This window comes from Astatotilapia calliptera, chromosome 9, assembly GCF_964374335.1.
Source record: "Astatotilapia calliptera chromosome 9, fAstCal68.1, whole genome shotgun sequence".
NCBI classification, from domain to species: Eukaryota; Metazoa; Chordata; class Actinopteri; order Cichliformes; family Cichlidae; genus Astatotilapia; species Astatotilapia calliptera.
In genome coordinates, this window is record NC_137430.1 from 2,002,442 (window position 1) to 2,015,644 (window position 13,203).

General features: G+C 43.1%; 1 pseudogene across 1 annotated transcript in view; it reads right to left on the reverse strand.

The window, feature by feature from the left end:
* Positions 1 to 219: 219 nt before the first annotated feature.
* The window catches only part of LOC113029837 (uncharacterized), a 47,305-nt pseudogene continuing 34,321 nt past the window's right edge, over positions 220 to 13,203 (reverse strand). The window contains exon 3 of the transcript XR_013911450.1: positions 220 to 906. The product of XR_013911450.1 is annotated as an uncharacterized LOC113029837 (transcript). The remainder of the gene's footprint in view (positions 907 to 13,203) is intronic.

A 13,203-nucleotide genomic window follows, 5' to 3' on the forward strand; every position in this document is an offset into this window, starting at 1 on the left:
TTCAACTCATTCATGTCACCTAAAAGGTAAACCTGTTTCTCCATCACCTGTTCAGCTCTGATGATTCAGTAAGGACATCTCCTGGTTTCCTCTTCATGTTTCCCTCTCACCACATATCCAAACCGACATCATGACCAGCAGCTTTACAGCTGTGGCTCTGGGATTCCCAGAGTATTTCTTCACTCACTAAGGGAGGATTCAGGGTCACCTGGTCCAGCCCTAACTATATGCTTTAGCAAAAAGGAAAGTTTTAAGCCTAATCTTGAAAGTAGAGATAGTGTCTGTCTCCTGAATCCAAACTGGAAGCTGGTTCCACAGAAGAGGGGCCTGAAAACTGAAGGCTCTGCCTCCCATTCTACTTTTAAATACTCTAGGAACAACAAGTAAGCCTGCAGTGCGAGAGCGAAGTGCTCTAATAGGGTGATATGGTACTACAAGGTCATTAAAGATAAGATGGGGCCTGATTATTTAAGAGCTTGTATGTGAGAAGGAGGATTTTGGATTCTGGATTTAACAGGAAGCCAATACAGGAGAAATCTGCTCTCTCTTTCTAGTCCCTGTCAGGACTCTTGCTGCAGCATTTTGGATTAACTGAAGGCTTTTCAGGGAGTTTTTAGGACTTCCTGATAATAATGAATTACAGTCGTCCAGCCTGGAAGTAATAAATGCATGAACTAGTTTTTCAGCATCACTCTGAGACAGGATATTTCTAATTTTAGAGATGTTGCACAAATGGAAGAACGCAGTCCTACATATCTGTTTAATATGTTCATTGAAGGACATGTCTTGTTCAAAAATGACTCCAAGGTTCCTCACAGTGTTACTGGAGGCCAAGGTAATGCCATCCAGAGGAAGAATCTGCTTAGATACCATATTTCTAAGATTTTCAGGGCTGAGTACAATAACCTCAGTTTTACCTGAATCGCTACAGGCTGTCTAACTTTGCATGCCCACCAATACTATTTCCATTTGGTTAGCTATTATCAGTTTATCCGTCTGTATGCAGAAGTCCCACAGGATCTTAGCTCGGACATTCTCAACCACCCTCGGTGGGGTGTCCTATTTTGAAATTTGGGACTTCCAGGCCATACTTGGCACAGGTGTTCCTCTTTACTAGGCTCCATGTATACCCAGCCTGCTAGCATCTTGACCACACAGGTTGGTCAGTATTGTCGTACAGTCTCGAGTGACTGTTCTATCTACCAATAGCTGGTGTTTTGCCCCTCTGTTGTTCCTGTCAGTTCATCTTAGCTGCTATGATGGCTTCCATGTGGTGCTGAGGCAGGTTATTGGCTGGTATTTGGATGGGACTATTCCCTTATGGGGCTCCTTGCGGATCAAGACTGTCCGACCTATAAGACCTTCTTCTAGTATACCTCCTCAAGTGACTATTCAAGGCTATAGGTCTTTGCTGGGCAGTTTCGAAGGCTTCAGGTGTTTTTTGTGTTGTTTTCTTTTTGTTGTGTTTTACATGGCCCAGGCCCATAGAAAACGGGTCTAGCCTGGATCTGGCATCAAGCTGGCACTTCTGACTGACCCTATGTCATGGCAGAGTGTATGTCAACCAGATGTGGGCCAGGTCTGGCAATGATGGCACTGTTTATGTTCATAAATTCCTATTTTAGTTAGAAAACCCAAATGCCATGTTGTAATACTATACTGCTATGGTAGCCAACATTTCAAATATAGCTTTGATAGGTTTGTGAGTGTACACTTTATCCAAAACCTAGAGTTTACTCATGTCTACCACTGGGAGGCTGTAGCTCTGGAGGTAGAGCAGGTTCCCTACTGATTGGTAGGTTAGTGGTTCGATCCCTGGCTCCTCCAGTCTACATGTCAAGAGTGTGAATGTGTATGAATGTAGTTAGGAAGCACTCAGTTTAGAGAAAGTGTTTGATTAGGTGAATGTGGCATGTTGTATAGAGCACTTTGAGTAATCTGGGAGAGTAGAAAAGTGCTATATAAGAATCAATCTATTCACTGTCTCAAAAGAGTTTTGTCATGTTACTTTTGCACTATTATGCACATGTTGTTATTACATTGCTTGATTAAGGTACACATTAGTGTGACATCTGGGGCCAGAGCTGAAACTGTTCTGGGCCAACACAGGGCCACCAGTGTGTCTGCAACTGGCCTGTGGCTGCACACAACTTACACATGGCCCACATACCGCAAAGAATGACGGCCTTTTGGTGGCCCAGATAAGGTTTTCCAGAGGTAGCCCACACATGGGACCACCAGTGTGTCTGCAACTGGCCCTGTGCTGGCCCATGTGCTGGCCACATCTGGCAAACCAGATCGGGGTCACCAAAGGGCCGTCATTCTTTGCGGTATGTGGGCCATGTGTAAGCACATTGCGTGGGCCAGATCCAGGCCATACCAATTTTGCTATGTGGGTATATGGGATTAATGTACTTAAACCAGGCAACGATCCTAGGCCCTCATCCAGCTGCCACCCATTTCCACTTCTAAAGTTAGACCTTAAAATACATGAATGTTGTTTTATGGCAAGGTCCTTGCCAGAAGATTAAAACAAAATATTCACAAAACATTGTGACCAAATAGTGTGTTTTTTCTGTTTGTTTGGAAGTGTAGCAATCATGTTGTTGTCCAAAGGCCAAAAAATACCAAATTCATTGCAATAGGAGTGTTTTCTGCAGAAGGCTTATCTCCATATAAGGAGATGAGATGCAGAGGAAGAAACAAACCAATACCAGACATAAGGCCACCCTCAACTTTTTCTACCAATCATGTTAACCAATCATGATGAGAGGTGAAACGTCTTCCAGCAACTTAAAGAAGTCCAGACGCTTTTCTTTGCAAGCTCCTTTGACTACGATGACCTGGATGACTGAGAACCTTCACAGACAATCATGTTAACATTCTGTGACCCGCAATAAAAGTGTTTACTGCCTGGGCGCAGTGGCCTTTGGCTCTGGTGCCAATGATGATCCGGGTGAGAGTAAGAGTGATGGATATCTGAGAAGAAAGTATATTCCCTATTGTTGGGTCTGTGTTTCCACAAGCCCCACTGGTTCAGAAACTTATTCTCGTTAACGACAAAAACAAGACGAACATCTTTTACTTGCTAGCAAGGGAGGCCCCAGACTGAGCCAGTCGCTCATGGTTTGTTTAACGATATTTGTGGATTGCCAGTTGCGCTTAGTTCCAGCTATACTGAGCTGAGGTCACCCCCAAGAACAAGTGAGCAATCTAGAGTATACTTAAAAAGAGTCAAGAATGAGGGGTCATCAACCTTTGGGCCATATATTCTGTAGAATACATAACTTTTTGTAATACTGCTACTCACCTTTGCCTAGACTTATAGCAAGCTTACACATTAAACACTTTAAGAAACTCAGGTGTTTTAAGTTCATCTGTAGCTATGGCATGGTAAATGGCCTGTATTTGTATAGCGCTTTACTAGTCCCTAAGGACCCCAAAGCACTTTACACTACCAGTCATCCACCCATTCACACACTGGTGATGGCAAGCTACATTGTAGCCACAGCCACCCCGGGGGGCACTGACAGAGGCGAGGCTTCCGGACACTGGCGCCACCGGGCCCTCTGACCACCACCAGTAGGCAACGGGTGAAGTGTCTTGCCCAAGGACACAACGACCAAGACTGTCCAAGCCGGGGCTCGAACCGGCAACCTTCCGATTACAAGGCGAACTCCCAACTCTTGAGCCACGATCGCCCCCATGTTGTGGCAGGTCTGTGATTCTCTTTCAGTAAGATAACATCTACCTGTAGTTTTTTTTAAAAACTGATTAAAGATCTTTAACCTCATTCTGGAACCAGCTCCATGCAAATTCCATGTGATAAATCTTAGTGGACCCATAGTTGTGTGTGTGTTGCCAATGTTTAATGCTGTGAGTGACGCTCAGAGTGTGAATAGAATGAGTAAAAAAAACACGTGTGGTGAGAGGCTCCACAAGAGTGCAATACATAGACCCAAGTAGTGCTTGGTGTTGTGTCATTATATGTGTGCACATTAACTTATATCAGTGAGCATGTGCATGCCTGTGTGTGAGTCCTATATGTCTGTGTGCACTGTGAGGCTGTAGTGGATGTGCTGATGCTGAGTGTGTATGTGCGTAATCGTGCAGATGAAATAATCATTGTGTAAAGATCGAGGGTGCAGAAGCAGAAGAAAAAGAAAAAAATAATTGGGAAGTGATTGGGGATGAGAGGGAGTGAAAAGAGATAGGAACAGTCCATAATGTTAGAGAAAAGCTGTGTGTGACTAAATATGAAAACAGCTGATCTCCCAGCCAATGGATGTGGTGGAAGGTGATGCTCTTCACAGTGTCCTCCAGGAACACGTTCTCACTCCCAAAGCGTAACATTTTACGCTAGGTGACAAATCGTCAACATATTACGTTTTCGGCTACCCACCACGTTCCTAAATGACGACCTCGGAAAAATGAGGAAATATGAGGACCGTCTGGACTCAATCTACACATGCTCGCTCTTTTTCTTCAAATCGCTTGGAAACATGCTATTTTATGTCATTAAAGTCCTGGTTAAGCTCAGGAATAAGGTTATGGTTAGGGCTAGGGATAAGGTTAGGTTTAGGCCTGGAATACAGGGCCGGAACGTCTATTACCGCGGGACCATCATTACACTGGATTTCATCCATAACCCGGCGCGTACCACAACAACGCGGAAGGTCTCCTTTCGCGTTCCTCATGTTCCTCGACATGACAAAACGTCGGCATGTTACGCCTCGGGAGTGAGAACGGGCTGCCTCAAGAAGCTTCACGTGGGTCTTGATGAAGATTGGATAGTCCGCTGTCCTCTTCCCTTACTTGAAAAACTGCACAGCTCCTGTTGTCTCAAGAACATTAATGAAATCCTTCAAGACCATTGGAGTGTGAATGCATGTTAATGTTGAGTGGTCAGATAAAGTAGAAAACCGTTTTATCAGAACCAAATCATTTTCCATTGTTGTTTTTGTTAACTTTATTCTAACTTTTATTCTTCTTTTGCATTAAGAAAATTGCCCCTCAGTTTTGTTGTTCAGTGTTTCATTGAATCTAAAGGTTCTAATTGAAAATAACACCTTCAAAACTTAGTGTCCACTCATGGTTCGGGGTGAGATGTCTGATCGCCTCCAATGAGCATGTCACGTACCATCGACGTGCTAAAATCTCAAGATGAGCGGATCTGACAGAGACTTACGATGTTTCTAGATAAGAATTCTCTTAAAAAGTTGGTTGACTTCATTGAGAAGGCTTGTCTAGCACAGCACAAAAAGTCTAGGACCAGGCAAAAAAGGAAGTTTGACTTACTTGTTGTACGTCAGAAACTACAGCAAAATACGGAGAGTGTACTCAACAGCCAGAAGAGAGATGGATGCGACACGAGGATGTGGATAAGTGGATGAAAAATGTGTCTGACAGACGGCTCACCCAAACAGAGAAAGACATCCTTGCTAAAAAGGGTTGAATTTTGCTGTCACACTGAGACAAATCCCGCTAGTGGAACTGATCACAGCCACAAAAACATTGCAGAAGTGGAAGCAGAGCAACTACGGACAAAGGTTTCGGCCTGTCTCAGCAATGCAAAGCCCCCAGCATCCAACATCAGCATGGAGGAGAGGAAGGCCATTTAAGTCAAGGAGTCAAGGAGGCCATTTACATGAAAAGGGAAAGACCATCTCTGAATCAAGGAGGGGGCCTAAGGTTACATCTGTCACCATCTTGCAATGCTGTGATTGCAACCATTGCCCAACTGTCTGTGAATGGTACTCATGGCCATTGATTAATGGTTGTTGATCAATGGTCATGAGAATTTGCATAATCATGATGAAGGAACTGACCTCACAGCCCAATTATTCCTTCAGTGGGCTGGTTTCAGTCATTATGCAAATGTACTGTTTATAAGATTGGGGAAACCTGCAGTCAGCTGAGACTCACTTGGATGAGTGACAAAACGTTTCTCCCAGTGAAAACGCTACGTCCAGATGAACAGAATCAACCTTTGGAGATATCTACGGGGGCCCTGAGAGGCCAAACGGACTGCAACTTCAGAAAACACCAGCAATAAGAAAAACGCTGCAAAAGCACACAAAACACAATGGAAATAGGAAAAACGAAAACACAAATAGGAAAAAACACAACAGAAGTGTTTCTGGGGAGACAATAACCCGACGGACCAGTTGTAGGAAGTAAAAACATGGTAGCGTGTTTTATCATGATTCATATAATACTGATGACAGATTTTTAGGCTAATACTTACGCTAACACACTTACCTCTCATCTTTCCTCACAAAACCGATAGATCCTCCACTTCTTTTAAGTGTCTCCCAGAGCTCCGGGAGATGACGTCACACAGGTCTTCCCCAAACCCACTCCCCCACCCCCTTTTGGCAGCAATTGGCTGACTGTCGCGGTAACGGAGGCTAACCATGTGTGGCAGGATGAATGTTATTTCTCGGTTCAACCCACTTTCGGCCTGGCGCATTAGGGGGGCGCTAGTATAAATAGTGGCCATTTGAGCATTCCTGGATCGCTTATCTGTGATCTCCTTTTTGGTCACCTGACTTCCCTTGGTGTTGCAGAGATCATTTGCGGGTTACCCTTCTGAAGCCTCCATAACGGCTGGTCATAGCTGTAGAAGCCTCCTATGAGCCACTCCGTTCATGATTCATGACGCTGTTTACTCCGAAGTGTGGGCCTTAGTTTTACAGAATGCTACACTAACTGAAGTGCTGCTGCTTTGCTTTTACCGTCTGTTCCTGTTGCGAGGTTTCTTTTCCTGCTGCTGCCAGCCTTTTAAAGTGGACAGCGGCGTGGACAGCGACCATATGTATGCCGGCTACGGGAGTCGGCTGGCCTGCACATTGATTGAATGGATGATTAACTTATAGTTGGGCAGACGGCAAGTTGGAGCAATATGGCGATTCCGTCTGCTCCAGATTTTAAAGTTTTATCTAGATTGAATGTTGTTTTGATTTGTAGTTTGGATTTTTGTTACGCCACTGGTGGGAGGCCCTTTTTCTAGCTGCAGATCGCCAGTGTGGTCCTGCAGTTGGGTTATACCCCAGCGCTGCATATTAGTTTTGTTGTAATATATTATAATTTTCATTTTTTCTTTTATTCAGATGCAGAGGGCTGACGTGGAGGACACTGGGGGCGCCTTGGTGGTGGGAACTTTTGAGTGTTACACACCTGTCTTCTTTTAGTTTATTAGTGTGAGTGTGTGATAGTGTGCTGCACTTGTGTATTGGTGTGTTTTCTTTTCTTTTTTGGGGGTTTTGTGCGTGGCATCCCTGCCCCTCCACTGGTAAGCCTCGGCTCTGAATATCTTTTTTTTTAAGCATATTTGTACATTGATCTTTATGATTGTGCTTTTATATGTTGTTTTAAATAATTAATAAATTGTCAAACTGTTTTATCATTGAACCTCGTCTCTGTACTGAGTATAATAAACCTAAGTGCCTTCTTGGTGATTAGTGTTACTTCCAGTATTCTCTGGGTGAAATTCCCAGGGTGGCGTTGTCTTTTAAACTGAAGAGTATTTACTTTATTTCCACCTCGTGCTGCTACACATGGTTGATAACGCGCCCCAGGTTGTGCAAATAGACGAGGAAAAAAGAAAGGTACGTCGTTTTACCGCATTCCCAAAATCGAGCTAAATTGATTAGCACCATTAAACGAGCCAGGAGTAAGCAAAACAAGACTGAAAAATGGGACCCTCCAGCCGTCGGTTTCCGTTTGTGCAGCGATCATTTCATACAAGATATACACTTTCCAACATAAATATTTCATTATTTACTAGACTATCATTGTAGTTTCTGATGAGTGCAAAACCACATAGTTGCATGCATCGTGGGCTTTCTGTCGTGCTTTCTAAGTTAGCAAGCTGTAAAGTAGAAATACTGAAATGTTTGTTTATTTTCTAGTCAGAAAGAGCAATAATCCATTGAGTCTGGACTTTATTCCATCTATTTTCAACTATGTTCCATTTCCAGAGAAGAGGAGAAAAAAATGAGACTGGATGTGTTCAAATGGTAAATGGCCTGTATTTGTATAGCACTTTACTAGTCCCTAAGGACCCCAAAGCGCTTTACACAACCAGTCATCCACCCATTCACACACTGGTGATGGCAGCTACATTGTAGGGTACATGTTGTCTCTGCATTTTTTAGGGGCGCACTGACAGAGGCAAGGCTGCTGGACACTGGCGCCACCGGGCCCTCTGACCACCACCAGTAGGCAATGGGTGAAGTGTCTTGCCCAAGGGCACAACGACCGAGACTGTCCAAGCTGGGGCTCGAACCGGCAACCTTCCGATTAAAGGCGAACTCCCAACTCTTGAGCCACGATCGCCCCTCACCGTTCAACAGAAGACAGAAAGCAGAGCTACAATGGATAGAGCAAATAAAGCTATCTGCAGAAGGCACCCCCCCAAGGTGAAAATATCAAAGTCTTTCTCTAGTTAACTGTTGTAATATATGTTGGACCTACTTGTTGTTCTGTTGCATGTTGGTCTTTTACTCTGACTATCATACTTAAATTAATGTATGTAAAAGATCTTCAGCCCCACTTTATCCTACTTGGTAAAATTATAAACCAAAACGTTTCTGCACAATTGGTTCTAAGTTTAGCACAAGCTAAACTTAGAACCAATTGTGCAGAAAAGTGGTATCATGTACTGTAGTAGTATACTGTAGGAATAGAATGATTAACAAAAATGCGGTTTATATCTTAACACCTCTCTATATACTTCTTTTGTGTTTTAACCAGTCAACCAAGCTATTATCCCCAAGATAACAGCAATAATCCTACTGCAGACCAAACTTCCATCTCACAGCATTTGAAGGACTCCATCAATGAAGAACCTGGAAATGATGTCCTGCCTGTTCTCCATGAGAATGTTCTGTTAATTAGCACTGAAACATGTGTTAAACGCCTCCAATCTCTTGAGCAAGAATGCCAAGCTCTGAGGACTGAAAATGTGTTGCTGAAAGAAAAAACAAATAACACTACACTGAATAAACCGTGTTTAACATGTTTTCAGCAGTACTTGTTAATGTTAATGAAGCTTGGAATGAACTTGTCCTTTGACTTTTTGGTTTTTAATTTCAAAATTGACTCAACCACTGTTTCAAGGCTTTTCAAACACTGTATCGGTGTGATGCATTGTAGACTGGTGCCAAGTCTAGTGTTGTAGCCTGACAGAGACAATCTGTGCTATATGCATTTCGGAACAGCAGCTTTGAGAAGACTGTTTGCATCATAGATTGTTTAGAAATATTTCTAGAGAAACAGAGTTGATTGCTATGGAGGACCACAAGAGCCACGCGCATTGAAATAAAGAATTCTGTGCTTAAATAATGAATTGTAGAATAAAATCTGCATGTGTAAATTCATTTTTGAATTCTAATTTAATAAACTGATTTTTAAAATGCTTTTTAAATCTTCATTTCAAAAATCATTTTCGAATTCCACTTTAATAAACTGCATTTCAAAATCCATTTCCCGTTCCTGTTCGCTCAGGGATTAATTTTGGATTGGCTGTTGGATTAACAACTTCATTTTAAAAATCCTGCTGCTATTCAAATTAGAAACTTCCTGGGATGTAAGGAGCTCTCTGATTGGTTGGTCAGACACAGGCTGTCTGCCTGGATTTTTCTAGCTCATAGCTTCGCCCTGCTAAGAAGCGTGTATGCTTGTACAAAGGCGGTTCAGCCTCAGGATTTACACTCGGCTCGACACGGATATGTGAAGAATGAAGGGACCCTGCAGCCAAACGGAGAGCCCAACCTCTGACTGAGTGCCTGTTTACTCAGTTTGACCACCTGTGAAGGTAAGGTGGTAACATTGCTTTTTTTTTTTTTTTTTTTTGCCTGTCCCGTTTGGCTCTTTTGCCATCAGAATTGTTGTCTAAAGGCAAAGAAAGATGCCCAACGGATTTACTTTACCAAATTGACCATCCCAGCCTTGCCGTAATGGTCCATTTGATTCACCTTTTATTGTTTATTTTATTTTCACTTACTGAATACGGGACAGACTTGACTGGGAGAAAGAAAGAGGTGGTAACATTGCTAACGCTAGCATCACCACACGTAGCCCCGTTATTTTAAGATCATCTTAGCTTATGAAAATTTTACGTCGCAGCTGTATGAGCTAGCTACGTGTTTTGTAAGCTGCTGTGCTCTTCACAAATAAAGCTGGAAGCAGCTCAGACTATTAGAACCAGCACTGAGTCCTGTTACATTCATACAGTGTTAGAGCAAATGCTGCAGCCTACAGCCTTTAAACTAGCGATTAAAATGCTGACAGTAAACTCGTCAGTCCAGATGTTACCACATTACTTTGTGATACTTAAGAGTTAAAACAACTGAGACAGGCTGACTAAAATAACAGCTGTCAGTTCTCTCATTCCTTATATCAAGACTGGAGATCACACTACTGATTTCAGTTCATTTAATATGTGAGTGCACAGATTCATTCTCAACTGGACATAAACGATGATCAAAGGTTGTATATATGATGAATTCATCAAATCCCAGCCTCTAACACAGTGCGCTGAATCTTAGCTTTGAATGTCCAGTATATTCTAATCAGTGCAATTCACTGAACATTCACAAACATTCACTGAACCTACAGTATCTACACCTGTGTGGCAAATGTGTGGTAAAGACACAGATAATGAAATGTAATTATTAATACAATATACATCATGAAAAACGAAAGCTGAAATTGATTCAGTTTAGTACTTTTCTCTGTGTGCTCTGTGATTTTAAAGGCCTTAAATTCTGTGATATATACTGTAAATGATTTTCACAGAGGTCTTAAAGTAGTTAAATCACTGCTGATAGTCTGGTTGTTTATATTTTCACGTTTTTGTGTCTGTAGGGCTGTTTGATGATGATTTGGACTCCTCTGGGAGATGAGGACACACCCACATCTGTTCCATGCTGCAGCCATGGATGGTGTTACGGCTCTGAGGCAGCTTTGGGCCATCAGACGCACACACTGGAAAACCAGCACCTGGACTTCAAGCGAGTTCAAACATTTCTGGCCTCTTATCACTTAGATTTCTTAATCTTAACAGTGAATGCATTTAAAGCAGGAACTGCACACCTAGCCATCAAAAGTTTGGCAGCATGAGTACTGCAAAGTTTTGTAGGGTCCTTGTTAAAAATTCCACAAGCACCACGTTTGTCATATAAAGTTCAATTTTGTACAGTACATTGTTGAAATTATAAACTATATATTCTAGTTATCCACTTTTCAGTATTTTTTGAGTAAATGGATGTCAGTGATAAATCAGCGGTGATTCACCTGCAAATGTTTTTTAACAAACTTTGTTTTTTGTAGAATTTATCAGCAGCTGTGGAGAGATGCATGAATATCTTCTGGTTCCACTTTTCCTAACCTGGAAGCTGAGGATGGCTGATTTCTGACAAAGACACACACCTCCGCGCTTATCATGGGTGTTTCATCCTCCGTGCAGCAATTCCAGAGAAAACGAGAGAGCAACGACCACCCATTAAGACCAGCCAGAAATCTGGCCCTTTTTGGCAGCTGTGGAAACTTCCAATAAGAAAGTTTGCATTCTTAGAACAATGCTGGGTCATGTGTGATGTGTCATATGAGGATACTACATTTTGACTTAATTCTGCTCAATTACGTGTTTTGATCGTTGATCCAGTATGGCAGCTTTGTGTTGTGCTGCAAGTTAAAACCCATTGTCCTCATGAGCACAGCATCTAACAACTCTCCTTAAAAAAGTCGATGGACTTTAACTGGACACAATGGTTTCCAGTGGGAGATACATTCATCACTCATCCGTGACACTGGAGAAGTCACCTGGATGAGTGATAAAACAATTTTCCGAGGGGTGACGTAGGAGCAGCGACATGAAAAGACACGTGGCTGAGTTGCTCTGTGGGGATACGCTATTTTTTCAAATTGGGCACTAGCGCGTTATCTGTCGTCAGCTGCGTTATCACTGCAAACGTGCGCATCACCTAAGGGAACTTTGCAACAATGTCAGGATCCAAAAACACCAGAAAGACTGATGGAGCCAAGGCAACTGATAGCAATGCTACATCCCCGGACACGGCCGCGCTAATGGCTGCCATAGCTAACTCGGAGAAGAACGTAGTCGCCAAAATTTCTACGCTGGAAGCAAAAGTCGAGACCAAGTGCCAAGCTCTTAATGAGCTGATCGATTCGCTTCGCAGCAATGTTTCTGACCAAACAGATGAAGTGCGGACTGAACTTTGTGCTAAGATTGATGCTCTAGCTACTACCTTCACTGACCACCATAGCCGGCTAACTAGCCTGGAAGAAGATGCAAACACGTATTCGGACCGGGTTGTGGACTTGGAGAAGCAAGTTCACGATCTGAAAGAAGTTGTGTCAGCTCTTTTGGACAAGACCGAAGACCTTGAGGGGAGACAGCGCAGATGCAACATTCGAATACTTGGCGTGAGGGAGCACTTTGAGACTGGGACGCGCCCTGTCACCTCTGTGGCCCAGCTACTAAAGGAGGTTTTGGCTCTGGATACCGCTGCGACACTGGATCGGGCACATCGCAGCCTCCAGCCTGTCCCTGTGAGAGACCAGAGACCCAGGCCACTTATTGTCAAATTTCACTACTTTCAAGAAAAGGAGGAGGTACTTTGCAGGGCCGCGTTAAACAGTCCCCTGACGCATAATGGAGACAGAATCCTAATTTTCCCCAACCTGCCATCTGCAGTCGCGAAGAGACGGGGGGCCTTTAAAGAAGCTAAAGATCTACTGCGCGGATGTCGGGCTGTGAGATTCGGGATGCTATATCCAGCGAAGCTAAGGATTTCTTCCCCTCTTGGTGAGGAAATATTCACCAATCCGACGGCTGCTAAAGACTACGTCAAGAATCGCATCTTGGCTGTGTGTGGGAATCAAGACACGGACTGAGTGGACTGTACTGACATGGAAATCAAATAATCTCCACCTCCAATGGAACAAATTGTTTTGATCTTGAAGGCAAAGTTGCAGTTGTGCGGAACATTGTGCTGTTCATCGGAGAAATACATGTTTTGTATGAACTGTTTGAGACTGGAACAGCGTTTTTTAACTACCCTATTGATTCAACATCTCTGGGTGTACATTTGCTGTCAAAACTTTCAGGTCATCTTGCTAGTGCTCCTGTAACTAAATTTACAAAACCAATTATTTTGTTACCTTTTCGTAGCA